Here is a 16278-nt window from a genome sequence, read left to right on the forward strand (position 1 = left end):
CTATATCCAGCCATCTCTCGAATACGTTCAATGCAGTGGACCAGACAATAGACCTGGCTATACCGCAGCCATTAGGTAAGTAAATGCCTGTTCACTACTCACTTTTCGGATCCCATCTTCCGATCCAATTACTACCTCCACGGACACACTAGCTGGAAATTCTCCAACCTCATCGGCAGCTGGGATTATCCGGTCCCGGTGCCGTAGCTGGAGATTTGGCTGAGTGCCAAATTCTCCATTTCGGCTGACAACAGTGGTGGGGCATACAACATTGGAGAATTCCAGCCCTATCTGAAGTTTGTGCTCTGTAAAAGCATCATACGGACTTAAAACATTTACTGCTTCCCTCTCCACAGATGCTGCCAGACCTGCTGAGCTTTTCCAGCATTTTTTGTTTCCATATCTGAATTTTGTGCTTTTTTTGTGACCTCTGCGATTCTTCATAAATTAACTAACAAACTATGTTTCATAAATTGACTGTTCTATTATTTATAAAGAATACTTATAACCATTGAATCCCTACGATGCAGAAGGAGGCCATTCAGCCCATTGAGCATGCTTCAATTCCGCCAGGTTCCCCAGCATAGGATGGGCAGGCCACAAGAAGTACCACTGATTTTGGCAGGACAGAAAGATCCCACTGGTGGCCAGGAGCGAGTTGCCTCTGCTGCAAGTTTTGGGGAACTGGAAAGTTCTGGGCACTGTTGCAGTCTCTTCCTGTTAATTCAAATCATCTGGTAATTCACATTACTTTTGTGCAAAAAAAACTGTTTTACTTAAATTGCTCGATTTATCAATTTCTTTAAAAAGAATGTAAAAATGACTTTGAATTACAGAAGGACTTTTTTTTATTCATTCGTGCGACATTGGAGTCTCTGGTTGGCCAGTATTTATTGCCCATCCCCAGGTGGAGGGCAGTTGAGAGTCAACCACATTGCTGTGGTTTTGGAGTCACATGAAGGCCAGAACAGGTAAGGATGGCAGATTTCCTTCCCTAAAGGACGTTAGTGAACCAGATGGGTTTTTCCGACAATGTTTTCATAGTTGTCGGTAAATTCTTAATTCCAGATTTTTTTAGTGAATTCAAATTCTACCATCTGCCATGGTGGGATTCGAACCCGGGTCTCCAGAACATTAGCTGAATTTGTAATTGGTAGTCTAGCAATAATACCACTAGGCCATCCCCTCCCCCATATGCTGCACACATAGGGGATCTCTGATCAGCATGAGCCAGCCTTCTGAAGAACTTGAGGAATAAAGCTTGCTCATTAGCCAGCTAACTGCGTTACCACTTTTGCATTAATGCTCATCCAAATCCATTCTGCACTGATGCAAAGTATCAGTGTATGTGCTTCCTTAGAGCTCAATTCAACACAAACCAGAGGATTAGAAAGGTGAGGGAAGTGCCATACGCTTAAACATGTGGGATGTAAGTATCCAACTTGGTGGATTATGTGAAGAAAATCATTGGCACAGATTTGATGGGCCTGTTTCTTTTCTATACTGCTCTACAAACATCAACTGCATTATTTTGAGAGGGTGAGGGTGGTGTGGTCATTTTATTATGGGATCAACTTGATCTCCTGCAATAATAATTGAATGAATGCAAATGTTTCCCCTCAACCCTTCCCACAAACTCTGCCCCCCCCACACCCAACCCAAAGTATAAAGTGTCTTTAAAGATAAACCTCAGTTATAAAATATACATTTTATGGACTAATTACTGATTAGTCCAAAGATGTAAAGGCTAGGCAGATTGGCCAGGATAAATTGTTTCTTAGTATCCAAAGATGTGTAGGTTAGGTGGATTATTCAGAGTGAATGAGCAGGGCTACCGGGAGGAGATGTACTTTCAGCCAATCAATGTGGACTCAATGGGCCAAATGGCCTCCTTCTGCACGATAGGGATTCTATGGTTCTAAGTACTCTTTATAAATAATAGAACAGTAAATTTATGAAGGACAGTTAATGAGGCAAATATAAGAGTTGCATGAGTCACAAAAACCACATAACTCAGATATAAAAACTGAAAACTCTGGAAAAACTCAGCAGGTCTGGCAGCATCCGTGGAGAGAGAAACGTTTCAAGTCCATATGATGCTTTGTCAGAGCACAAACGTCAGATATCTTCCACTAAATTAACCCACCACAGCCAAGTAAAATTAAAATTAATTTGTGCTCAAACTAACAGGGGGGGGGAGGGGTGTGTGAACAAAACAAAATGATGTATTCAAGTAAGCTGTTTGACCAAGTTAATATTAAACAGTGAAAAATCGCACTACTTTAACCATGCATTAAATAATTCCTGCCTTTTTTCCCCAAACTACTTTCATTTAAAATGTGAACTGAACTAAATGAAAATGTTTTTTCCTCCTGACATGAAGACCATTTCCTCTGAGTGTCGCACTATGAACACAAAGCTACGGTTCAGAAGCGTGAAGTCCAACTCTGACTCACAAACAAGTAAATGTGTAAAAAGCCTCTGAGTGACCCGTGAACATTTCATGTTTCTGGTTAATGTAAAACAACACAAGCACATTCAAAGACTCTCCACATGCTCTTGATCCTGAATGAACTCTATGAACGATTTGGAAACAAAATGGGATTCCAAAATCTCTTTATGAAAACAAGTACACGATGGGATTTTCCAACACACCACCCCCTCTCACCCCCACTGCAAGGCAGCCCGCCTCTGGCAGATCTTCTGGTCCCACTGCTGCCAATCGTTTGCACCCTCTACTGTTGGGGAACCTAGAGCAGGGGTGGTCACCATCGCAGGGCAGGCAGATGCTGCTGGTGGGAACGTCTGGAAAGTTTTGGCTACAGATTTGGCATATGTTGGTATTACCAATGGAACTACAGAATGATACAGCACAGAATGGGGCTATTTATTCCATTGTGCCAGCGTGCTCCAATTATTTCCATTCCCCTGCCCTTTCGCTGTAGCGTTGCAGATTTTTCCAATCCCCCTTTGAAAGTTATTATTAAATGTGACTTCATTTCACTTAATTTTTATTTATTATTAATTGTCACAAGTAGTACATTAACACTGCCATCAAGTTACTGTGAAAATGAAAACTCCATAGTTGACACATCTGTTTGGGTAGAATCATAGAATCCCGACAGTGCAGGTGGCCATTCGTCCCATCAAGTCTGCACCAACCACAATCCCAACCAGGCCTTAGCCCTGTAACCCCATGCATTTGCCCTAGCTGGTTCCCCTGATACCAAGGGGCAATTTAGCATGGCCAATCCACCTAACCCGCACATCTTTTGGGCTGTGGGGGGAAATTGAGCACCCAGAGGAAACCCACGCAGACACGGGGAGAACATGCAGGCTCCGCACAGACAGTGACCCATGAATATTCTGTAATTGCCCAGGTTATCTTCATTTAGGAACAATTATTGACAGCTCAAGTTTCTTTACGTTATTATTCCAGTTCACTTGGTTGGACTTGAAAAATATTCAGTTCTTAATGTGTTAATCTCCATACGATGAAATACATATTCCCCCAACTTTGTAGGGATATTTTTATTGTTGCAATTTTGCACTTCAGAATATATGACAGTGGAATGTGGTCACAGGCACAATAGGTTCTGCAATAAAAATTAATAGACTATCAGAATGCAAAAATTCAGCCCGTTAATCATTCCATAACAGCTGTCACAAGGGGCAATAAGCTTTTGGAATCAGGACTCTATACTGCACACAGCCTTTATCCAGCAAAACTGTTCCCAGAAGGAAAGCAGGCCTTGAAACCAGATTTTAAAAATTAATTGGACATGGCAGGGTATGGGTGGTGCGGAGGCAGTGGTCAGTGTGGGGGAGAAATGGGGGAAATAACGAATGGCTGGGAGTAGGAATCTATACAAATAATGAACCGAGAATTCCGAGTGATCAAACGAGACTGATTACAATCTACAAGTTACGGATACAGGAAAGTGTTTGTGGACAATCATTCTTATTTCCACTTTCCTGCAAGATGTAATCAAACGTAAACATAATCAAGGAAGGAAAGAAGCATCCATTCTTTTTCCAGCAAAGATACAGACTAAACAATAATAAATATTTCAACACAGCAAGATATTTTACAGTTAGTCTGTGGAGGCAGGCTACTAAGTGGTCTGTTAAAAAATTGAGTAATGTCTTGTTGGGGTATCATGGGGTGGCGCAGTGGCTAGCACTGCTGCCTCACAGTGCCAGGGATCAGGATTCAATCCCCGGCTTCGGTCACTGTCTGTGCAGAGTCTGCACATTCTCTCCGTGCCTGCATGGCTTTCCCCCAGGTGCTCTGGTTTCCTCCCACAGTCTGAAAGTTGTGCTGGTTAGGTGCACCAGCCGTGCTAAATTCTCCCTCAGCGCACCCGAAGAGGCGCCAGAGTGTGGTGACTTGGGGATTTTCACAGTAACTTAATTGCCATGTTAATGTAAGCCTGCTTGAGACACTAATGAATAAACATGATATGAACTTTTACTTCAGTTAAGGCAATGACACAAAGTAATCGGCTCCTACAATAAGCAGAGATCTCAAGTTGATCCATTTTCAATTCTGATCTGAACTGGCAAGTCCAGATCTTCATAGACTGATGACAAACATAAAGCCCTAAGAGATCCTAAACTCTTACAGTTTGCATATGGCCTGTTTAAAATCTGGTATTTTATTGCAGCAAGAACTCACAAGTCTGACTTTCCATCCAAATCTCTCAGCTTCCCTCTGGGGAACCCCATGAGACAGAAAGCATCTTGTAATTTCGGGTTTATTGTGCACGCAGAACATTTCTATGGGACAAAGTGGATTGAGTTTCACTCATTTTCCTCTTCCCTTCAACAATGGCTCGTTACAGTTCTGGCCTGCGTCTAGAAACATTTACAGAGAAATGAAACAAGTGCCTGGCCTCTATGCTATAAGGCCATCCAACTGTTCAGGTTTTCTGAAAGACAATTTGGTTTCAGCATAGCGGCTGAACAGGAATTAATTGAAACACTACCGAAGAGATCATAGCTCTCTGTGCTAGAGTGTGGCGATTAGGGGATTTTCACAGTAACTTTATCGCAGTGTTAATGTAAGCCATTCGTGACACTAATAAATGAAGTTTAAAAAAGAAACAGAGGGAGGAGTTTTGTCTTCATGCCCGCCATGGGAATGGTAGTGGGCAGGGGGTGAAACATGCAAAGGTCTGTTGACCTCGGGCAGCATTGTCTGGTTTAGGGGCAAGCGCGGCTGGAAAAACCTGCCCAGGATCTCTGACAACACACCATTCACTTAATACTGTGTGGATAAGTCAGCCTAAATGGAGCTCAAAGTCCTGGCATGGGGGTTCTCCTGTCACTGGAAGTGTTAAGATCTGGTCTACAAACTACCATGTCTTTATTGAAAAAAAAACATTTCAGTAACAGTGTCCACAATTTAAAAGATCCAACTGCTCAAATAGCCAACACATGTACAGATGTGGCACAATAACCCACTGCCATCTGTTAGTGACCAATCTGCACTCATTTCAAGCTGGAGAAAGCAGGCAGTTGCACATTATTCAGGTAGGGAAACTGAGGGGAAGAAAATCTAAAGCTACAATTTCAACTTATGTCAGCTGTGAGGCTGAAGTACAATAACTGACACATGCCTGAGCTGAACCACAAAGTGTCTGGGACAAGCCTGAACCACCTGCCCTTGGAACAAACATGCCAAGCCACATTCCAATATGTAAAACCCTTTGAAAAGAACATAATCCAGGCTATTATTTGGGAAACTTATCTTCAAGAACTTGGCAAGGCAACAACTAAGCTTGTTGAAGAACCATACCGTACGTACATGGTCTGACACCATATCAGTTCCATCTGGCGCATGCTATTTTTAAACAGCTCTGAACTGAAGACTATGCTAAAACTTGTACATAAATTGTCTGCTTTGTGGTACCAGCTGGCAAGCACAAAATGGAAAGAAGTGACTAATGAAGAGCAGTGTTCACAGTTAAATTTTAACTTTTCAGTAAAGATAGAAATTTATGACCTCTTGTGAGCTCGGAGATTAAGTTTCTATCTCACCAAAGGTCCCAGGTTTGATTCCCAAACCATGCAGGATTAAGTTTATCTCAGCTGGGACAGGATTAGGGGTATTAAAATTGGCCTCAATCACTTCAGGTGGAGCTCCTGCGCCTTGGGGACATGAAAGGTCATAAGATGGTCATTGATGAGGAAGGCTCAGCATCGCTCATCGCTCATAATCCTTCTAAACACCAACAACTCCCGACCCCGCTTCCTCCTCACTGTAGCATCCAATTTCTTTTTAAATGATTCCACGATTTGTGCTTCCAAAACTCTTATTGGGAAGTTTATTCTACCTACTGAAAATCAACTCTAACTGGATTAGGCATGGCAATGATTTTCTCTATGGCTGGACACCCTGTCCACTATAATGGAGGCCCAAATGGAAGTGTCTGCACTGTATCTTTTTTAATTTATTAGTGTCACAAGTAGACATACATTAACATTGCAATGAAGCCACTGTGAAAATCCCCTAGTTGCCACACTCCTGTTCAAGTACACTGAGCGAGAATTTAGCACAGCCAATGCACCTAACCAGCATGTCTTTCGGACTGTGGGAGGAAACCAGAGCACTCAGAGAAAACCCATGCAGACACAGGGAGAATGTACAGACTCCCCACAGTTAGTGACCTGAGCCGGGAATCGAACCCGTGTCCCTGGCGCTGTGAGGCAGCAGTGCTAACCACTGTGCCACCGTGCCGCACCATCAAGGAAAGAATGAGATAAATAACTAATAGCAAAAAAATGAGACACTATGGAAAACAAGGAAGTGACAGCGTGTCACTAGTCTGTGGAATTCTCTTCTCCAGAAAGTAGTGGGGACTGGGTCTTAAAATTTATTCGAGCCAGATAAATAAATTTAAACATAAGCTTAAACTATTCCTCGATCATATGCTGAGCTTCACTGGAACAATGCAAAAGAAGGGTCAAAGAAGGAGGAGAATCAAAAGCTTCCAGAAACTCAGTGTCAAACTTAAAATTTAAAGTTTAGTTATTTATTAGTTACAAGCAGGCAATTAACCAGCACATCTTTCATTCTTTTGGGAGGAAACTGGAGCAGTTGGACGAGACCCACGCAGACACGGGGAGCACGTGCAGACTCCTCATGGATAGTGACCCAAGCCAAGAATCAAAATCAGGTCCTTGGTGTGGTGAGGCAGGATGCTACAATTGTGCCACCAGGCTGCGCTTGTAGAATACATGGAGACATTCTGCAAAGCAATCAGCTTATCTGCATTTGATCTCTGTAGTGTAGAGGGGACTGCATCACGAGTTGTCAGCTTAGCATACGAAACTATAAATCACTGTTTGACCTGGAAGGAATATTTGGGGCCCTGGACAGTGGGAGATAAAAGAGTGGGTGTTGCATCTCTTGCATTTGCTCAGGAAAGTACCATGGGAAGGGCTGGGGAGTTGGGGCTGATTGAGGAGTGGACCAGAGTCTCACAAAGGGAACACCCACTTTGAAATGCCGAAAAGTAGCATGAGATGCCTCTATGAGGAGCCGTTGGGTAAACTCGGTTTGTTCTCACTGGAATGATGGAGGTTGAGGAGTGACCTGATAGAGGTTTACAAGATTATGAGTGGCATGAACAGAGTGGATAATCAGATGCTCTTTCCTAGAGATAAGAAGTCAAGTACTAGGGGACATAGGTTTAAGGTACGTGGAGAAATGTTTAGGGAGATGTGCAAGGCAAGTTTATTTTTACACAGAGGGTGGTGAATGTCTGGAACGCACTGCCCGGGGGATGGTGGGAGTGCCCCATCATTGATAGGTATGATAGCAGCATTTAAAGGGCAACTAGAGGATACATGAATAGGATGGCAATGGAACGATACGGACTCCGTAAGTGCGTACAGTTTTAGTTTAGACAGGCATCATGATTGGTGCAGGCTTGGAGGGCCGAAGGGCCTGTTCCTGTGCTGTACTTTCTTTTGTCCTTTGAGATGTTTTTGGCGGTTGCATTACAATGGCGATAGCAGAGGGTGATCCAGAGATAAGTTACAGCATAGAAAAAGACCATTCGGCCCATCTTGTCCATGCCAGCCTGAGGACAACCAAGTGCCCTTTCTACTCCCACCTTCTTGCACCCAGCGCATTGCTTTGTATTTTACAGTGCCGTTGAATTCGGGGGCTGGTAAGGTGGAAGGTGAGGACAAGAAAGGGGCCCAAAAGTGGAAACGTGAGACTGGATGCATGGATGAGCCATAGGTCAAGGGTTGGGGTAGAGGGGACAACCTCATGAGCTACAACACGCAGAGCCAGGCATGGTAAGCACGATTTGATTGGAGCTTGTGGATGCAAGTGTGAGCAAGAGAGGCCAAATGACAGAATTGCTCAAGGACGACACGGTGACACAGTAGTTAGCACTGCTGCCTCACAGCACCAGGGACCCAAGTTCAATTCTGGCCTGGGGTGACTGTTGGAAGTTTGCATATTCTCCCTGTGTCTGTGTGGGCTTCCTGCAGGTGCTCTGGCTTCCTCCAACCCTCCAAAGACGCGCAGGTTAGGTGGAATGGCCATGCTAAATTACCTGTTAGTGTCCCAAGATGTACAGGTTAGGGGGATTAACCATTGTAAAATGCAGGGTTACAGTGATAGGGCGGGGCAATGGACCATTCAGAGAGTTGGTGTAGACTCAATGGTCCGAATGGCCTCCTTCTGCACTGTAGGATTCTACAATTCTACGGAGTGACCCATTCTCTTAAAGGGGCATACCTCCAACCTATGTAACACTCCTGCCCTCTTACTTCAAAACCTCACATGTAACATACATATATAAACACAATTAACTAAATAAACAATTCAACTATATACAAAAACATGAACATCAACTGTGAATGGGAATGTCAATGTCCTTTAAAAAGTCTACTTAAACATAATCAATCTAACTGGAGGATGATGTTAGCTGGACGCCTGTCCCATTGCCACATGGCTTCTTTTGGGTGTCATGTGCAGTCCCTCACTAGCAATGAGGTGGCCCAGGTATTCAATCCAATCCTTAAAGAATCTGCATTTCCCTTTCTTCGTCTGCAGGCTTCTGAGGGTCTTGTCAAGGTTCTTCAGATGTTCTTCCTCGGTGGAGCCTATCGAAATGTCGCCCAGGTAACATTGGGTCTCACTAAGAATTTGGTCCATTGCTCTTTGGAAAAGGGCTGGTGCCGACGTAATGTCGAGGGAAGATGCTTATAACGGAAAAGCCCCCAAAGAGTTATGATTGTCAGAGGTGGTTGGGACAAATCTGCAAGTCCCATTTGAAAATGGGCTTAAGATAATCCATCTTTGAAAATGTATTCTCTCCTGCCAATCCACCAAACAAGTCCTCAATCAGAGGAACTGGGTATGCGTCTGCACACAGTGCTGGGTTTATGGTTACCTTAAAGTCCCCACAGATTATCACTGTGCCATCAGTCTTCAAAATTGGCACAACAGGGGTGGCTCAATCATTGGTTGAGACTGCTTCCAGTGCCTCTACGCTCAACAGATGTTCCAATTTGGCCTCTATCTTCGGCCTAATCACATATGGCACCAGAAGTGCCTGTAAGTTTCTTGAACGAGCCTCTGACTTAAGCTGAATCTTTATCTCAACCCCTTTCATCTCACCTAGGGGTCTCTTTGATTAGATCCTCACATCTCTGTCTGACATCCTGTAACTTCTGAATCCGCAAGTTTGTTGAGCATGCTCTACTTTAATTTTATTTTCTGCAGTCAAGGGTGTCCAAACAGGGCAGACTTGTTACCCACGGCTACGTACAATGGTAGCTCCACACATTGATCCCTTAGTTGCACCTTTACGAACACACATCCTCTCAGTGGCACCTATCCCATGTGTGTTCACACATTTACTATGGCTGATCAAACTAACCTACTCATCTTGGGAGACTAAGGGTTAATTTTGCGTGGTCAATCAACCTAACCTGCACATCTTTGAATTGAGAGTGGAAACCACAGCACCCAGAGGAAACCCATGCAGGCACGAGGCGAATGTGCAAACTCCACACTGTCACCCAAGACCAGAATTAAACCTGGATCCCTGGTGCTGCGAGACAGCAGTGCAAACCACTGTGTCACCGTGCTGCCCTCTCCTCTATGAATGGTATGTTTTGTCTGTGTGGCACGCAAGAAACAACGCTTCTCACTGTATCTCAGTATATATGACAATAACAAAGCAAATCAAATCCTCAGCTGAACACCAATTCCACCTCAAACATCCTATCCAAGTGGCCACTCTGAATGACTGACCCAGACACAGGGCAAGCCAATTAAGTCTTTCCTGACCCAGCATCATTATCCAGCAATTGGCCATCAATCAGGGACCCCAAATTTTCCCCTCCTCAGGCCAGAAGGAGCAAATGTAGCAGCCCATGGTTAATGTAATTGAGATCAGTTAAAGTGATATTGATCTGACATTGAAGTTTGGTAGATGACATGAAGACAGGTAAAATATAATACAAACAACAAAGGAACAGTATACGATTTCAGGGTTTTGTGCCAAGAAGATTCTGATTGATAATTGGGACAGCAGAAAATCAAGGTATAATACATTCCCAAACAGCATTAAAAAGATTTGAACCTCTAAATTTCAGGGGCACTTGCAAATAAAACCAAGAGAGACAATTAAAATAATACAATATCGACCATTAAATGAAAATTGAGTGGGCGGCATGGTGACACAATGGTTAGCACTATTGCCTCATAGCACCAGGGGCCCAGGTTTGATTCCCAGCTCGGGTGATTGTGTGTGTGGAGTTTGCACATTCTCCCCATGTCTGTGTGGATTTCCTCCGGTTTCCTCCCACAGTCTGAAAGGCATGCTGATTTAGGTGCATTGACCTGAACAGGTGCCAGAGCATGGCGGCTGGGGGAGTTTTACAGTAATTTCATTGCATTGTTAATGTAAGCCTTGCTTGTGACTAATAAATTAACTTTAGAGTGATTCAGTGCAGTAGATTAGCCAAGTAGGGTATGTAAACAGAAGGAATACACACATCCCCATGGTAAACACACAGAGCACACATGGGATTGGGGACATATTGGTCTCCAACGGGCTTGTTGCAATTGTCATTTGCTACCAAGTAAGATTATAGTCACAGAACCTTGAACATCACTGAATGTAGCCAAAACTGAGAAAACAGTGTGAATCGATCCAGTTGAATACCGGGTGATCTCTTAAGTATGAAAATATGAAAAATATTTCCGCATTTCCAACCACACATCTGGTATAAAATCAGTTTCACTCTGAACACAGCGCACTGTATACACAGGAGATGCTTAACGTAACAAGTACTTGCTGTTATAAAGCAAGCAGTTTAAACTGGACTGGTCGGCAGCCATAAAATGATTCAAACAGTAGCTACTGGGCAGTTGCTTCAATAGTTCTTTCTTGTTCTTAACAGTTCCCCAGGGAATCTAGTCTTGGCTGGGCCGATCAATTGCTGACAGCTTCAAAACTCGCAACCAGATCATTTCTTTTTGAATCCACTGTAATTCTTCAACAGAGCTTTCTACTTCTAATCTGAGATCCATCTGGTTTAAAAAAACTTTGCTAATTTATATCTTTCCAAAAGATTCCTTTAAATTTTGTCAATCGAAATCAAGATATACAATTCAAGGAATAGAGTCATAGAGTTTTACAGCATAGGAAGAGGCCATTCGGCCCATCGTGTCTACGCCAGTGATCAAGCACCTATCTATTCCAATCCCATTTCCAGCACTTGGTCTGTAGCCTCTTGTGCAATGGTATTTCAAATGCTCTTCTAAATACTTCTTAAATGTCACGAGGGTTCCTGCCTTTACTACCCTTTCAGATAGTGAATTCCACATTCCTACCAGCCTACCACAGCAATGCGATGATGATTAATCTGCTTTTAGTGGTGTTGGTAGAGGGAGAATCACACAATCCCAACACTGTGGAGGGAAGTCATTTAACCCATTGAGTCTGCACTGACTCTCCAAAAGAAACCAGCCCACTAGAACAAACACCCCAGCACTTCTCTAAGGGCAGCACAGTAGCTAGCACTGCTGCCTCACCCAAGGACCTGGGTTCAATTCCCAGCTTGGGTCACTGTCTGAATGGAGTTTGTACATTCTCCCCATGTCAGCATGGGTTTCCTCCCACAGTCTGAAAGATGTGGTGGTTAGGTGAATTAGCCATGCTAAGTTCTCCTTCAGGTGCCAGAGTGTGGCGACTAGAGGCATTTCACTGCAATGTTAATGTAAGCCTACTTGTGACACTAATAAACTTAAACCCTCTGGTGAAAATGCTTTTCGTCAAATCTCCTATAAATTTCCTGCCCCTGGTTACTGATCCCTCTGCTGAAGTAAAAGTTGGTTAAAAAGTTTATTTGTCACAAGTAAGGCTTACATTAACACTCCAATGAAGTTACTTCAGGTGTCACAGTCCGGCACCTGTTTCTATCAATGTACCTAACTTGCACGTCATTCAGAATGTGGGAGAAAACTGGAGCACCTGGGGGAAACCCATGCTGACACGGGGAGAACATGCAAACTCCACAGTCACCCAAACTGGGAATTGAACCCAGGTCTTTGGCGCTGTGAAGCAGCAGTGCTAACCACTGTGCTACCGTGCCGTCCTTTTTTTAGGGGAAAGGTTCCTTCCTATTCACCCTATCTACGTCTCCCTATTTTATACACCTCAATCAGGTCCCCCCTCAGCCTTCTCTGTTCCAAGGAAAACAACCACAGTTTATTCAGTCTCTCTTGATAGTTGAAATGCTCCAGTTCAGGCAACATCCTGGTGAATCTTCTCTGCACCCTCTCCAGTGTAATCACTTCCTTCCTGTAGTGTGGCGACCAGAACTGCACATGGTACTCCAGCTGTAGCCTAACCAGCATTTTATCCAGCTACATCATAACCTTCCTGCTCTTATATACAATGCTTCAGTTAATAAAGACAAGTATCCTTCCTAACCGCCTTATCTACCTGTCCTGCGGTCTTCAGAGATCTATGGACACGCACACCAAGGACTCGCTGATCCTCTGTACTTTGTGTACTGGGGCATGGTGGCACTGGTGCCTGGGACCTGGGTTTGATTCCTGACTTCGGTCACTGTCTGTGTGGAGACTGCACATTCTCCCCCTGTCTGTGTGGGTTTCCTCCGGGTGCTCCAGTTTCCTCCCGCACGCCAAATGATGTGTAGGTTCGGTGGATTAGCCATGGTAATTGTGCGGGGTCAAGGGGATTGAGTGAAGTGATGGGCCTGGGTAAAACACTGTCAGAGAGTCGGTGGAGATTCAGTGGCCTAAATGGCCTTTCTTCTGCACTGTGAGGATTCTATGATTCCCAGGGTCCGACCATTCATTGTATATTCCTTTGGCTTGTTAATCCTCCCAAAAGGTCTTACACTTTTCAAGATTAAATTCCATTTGCCACAATTCTGCCCACCTAACCAGTCTATGTTTGATTTGATTTTGATTTGGTTTGATTTATTATTGTCAGATGTATTAACATACAGTGAAAAGTATTGTTTCTTGTATGCTATACAGACAAAACATACTGTTCATGAAGGAGGAAACAAGAGAGTGCAGAATGTAGTGTTACAGTCAAAGCTAGGATGTAGAGAAAGATCAACTTAATGCAAGGTAAGTCCATTCAAATGTCTGACAATAGCAAAGAAGTTGTTCTTGAGTCAGTTGGTTCATGACCTCAGACTTTTGTATTTTTTTCCAGAAAGAAGGTGGTGGAAGAGAGAATGTTTGGGGTGCGTGGGGTCCTTAATTACGCTGGCTGCTTTGCTGAAGTAGCGGGAAGTGTAGACAGGGTCAATGGATGGGAGGCGTGATGGATTTGGGTTACATTCAAGTCCTTTTGTAGTTCCTTGTGATCTTCGGCAGAGCAGGACCATACCAAGCTGTGATACAACCAAGAAGAATGTTTCCTATGGTGCATCTGTAAAAGTTGATGAGAGTTGTAGCTGACATGCCAAATTTGGTGAGAGTTGTAGCTGATATGCCAAATTTCCTTAGTCTTCTGGGAAAGTAGAGGCATTGGTGGGCCTTCTTAACTATAGTGTCAGCATGGGGGACAACATAAGTTGTCCTGACCATCCTAGAAGAATTCAACACTCCTTGAATTACAACCCAGTTCTCTGCTCATTAGTAGAATTAAATGAAGATGGATTTATGTTGTGTTTCGAAACTCAAAGTGCTTTGTCTGAGTCACTATTATTGAGAAAATGCCGCACACAATGCATAGCAATGGGATGGGATGAATGCAGTAAGAAGTCTCACACCAACAGGTTAAAGTCCAATCAGTTTATTTGATAGTAAGGTTTACCATCAAATAAACTGGTTGGACTTTAACCTGGTGTTGTGGGAATTCTTACTGTGTTTACCCCTGTCTAACGCCGGCATCTCCACATCACAAGATGAATGGCCAGTTAACACATTTTCTGCTGGTAATAAAAACAAAATACCGAGGATGCTGGAGAAACTCAGCAAGTCTGGCAGAATCCATGGAGAGACAGAGTTGAGTCTGTATGATCCCTCTTCAGAGAATTTTCTGGTGGTTTTTAACCAAGAAAACACTGATCTCAAAAGGAAGAGAATTTGCTTTAACAATATAATGTGAACCCTTCCAAAAATACCGCTTCATGTGCTCACTTAGCTGAGTGAAATGTTAAGCTAAAAAAATCTATAAAATAATGAGGGGCGTAGATCAGCTAGACAGTCAACATCTTATCTCAAAGGTAGGAGAGTCTAAAACAGGAGGGCATAGATATAAGGCATGAGGGGAGAGATACAAAAGGGTCCAAAGAGTGGTGAGTGTCTGGAACAAGCTGTCAGAGGTAGTAGTAGAGGTGGGCACAAGTTTATCTTTTAAAAAGCATTTAGACAGTTACATGCACAGGATGGGTATAAAGGGATATGGTCAAACACGGGCAATTGAGACAAGCTTAATGGTTGAAAATAAAAAGGGCAGCATGGATAAGTTGGGCTGAAGGGCCCATTTCCATGCTGAAACCTCTATGACCATAAACACAAGTTATTGAGTTTGAACACCCAATCAGCCCCTCTGAGCAACACTTAAGCAAGCAGACGGGATTTCACAGTGAATGTAATTACCTCACCTTGCCATATATCAGTTTTTGCACTGAATTAACATAACTGTCCTTGATACAATGGTGAAATTAATCTGGGATTAGCTATTTGAATCACTTAAACAGACAGGTGTTTCCTGAACTGTTCAAGATTAATGATGCAGCTACAATTTACCAGCAACTACGACACAACCACCACAAAGTGCTTGCATTAAACACTGCAACTGTGAAGCAAGTGTTGAGTTTCATTACAATTAATAAATGCTGAAATCGCATTATTTTGGTAGAAGAATAAGATACTGAGCGTGAATTATTGTAAAACACACAGTAAGTAAATCTGTTGTTCCTCTTTTCATTTTCATCTCGTACAAATGTATTTCAATTAAATTTCCTTTCTCACACCAGTTATTCCAGAGACATTCTGTATCAAAGGCACTGATTTTCATGGGAATCACATAGCACAGGCTCCCAAAAGCCCTGTAAATTCCCCGAATCCCATGCAATGAAAAAAAGACTTTATTTATTCACTACATTGTAATAAGAAACATAAGAAATAGGAGCAGGAGTAGGCCATCTAGCTCTTCGAGCCTGCCCCGCCATTCAATAAGATCATGGCTGATCTGTCGCGGCTCAGTTCCACCTTCCCGCCCTCTCCCCATAACCCTTAATCCCCTCTCTTATCAAAAACCCATCAACCCGTGTCTTAAAAATATTTAGCGAGGCAGCCTCCACCACTTCAACGGGCAGAGAATTCCAGAGATTCACCACCTTTTGAGTGAAGAAGTTCCTCCTCAACTCCGTTCTAAACCGCACCCCCCCCTTTATCTTGAGGCTGTGCCCCCTAGTCCTACTGTTTTTTTTGAGCGGGAAGAGTCTCTCCACCTCTATCCTATCCATCCCATTCATCATCTTATACGTCTCAATGAGATCTCCCCTCATTCTTCTAAACTCTAACGAGTACAAGCCTAGTTTATTCAGCCTCTCCCCATAGCTCAACCCCCTCAACTCCGGTATCAGCCTAGTAAACCTCCTCTGCACTCCCTCCAAGGCCAAAATATCTTTGCGCAGGTGCGGCGCCCAAAACGGCACACAGTACTCCAGCTGCGGCCTCACCAATGCCCTATACAGCTGCAGCAAGACCTCCCTACTTTTATATTCAAGGGAGGTCTTGCTGCA

At 43.5% G+C, this 16278-nt stretch overlaps 1 protein-coding gene across 1 annotated transcript in view; it reads right to left on the reverse strand.

Annotated features, from left to right (window-relative positions):
- The window catches only part of vps53 (VPS53 subunit of GARP complex), a 276635-nt gene that overhangs the window by 67879 nt on the left and 192478 nt on the right, over positions 1–16278 (reverse strand). The window lies entirely within an intron of this gene.

Source organism: Carcharhinus amblyrhynchos, chromosome 23, assembly GCF_965287045.1.
Source record: "Carcharhinus amblyrhynchos chromosome 23, sCarAmb.v2.hapA, whole genome shotgun sequence".
NCBI classification, from domain to species: domain Eukaryota; kingdom Metazoa; phylum Chordata; class Chondrichthyes; order Carcharhiniformes; family Carcharhinidae; genus Carcharhinus; species Carcharhinus amblyrhynchos.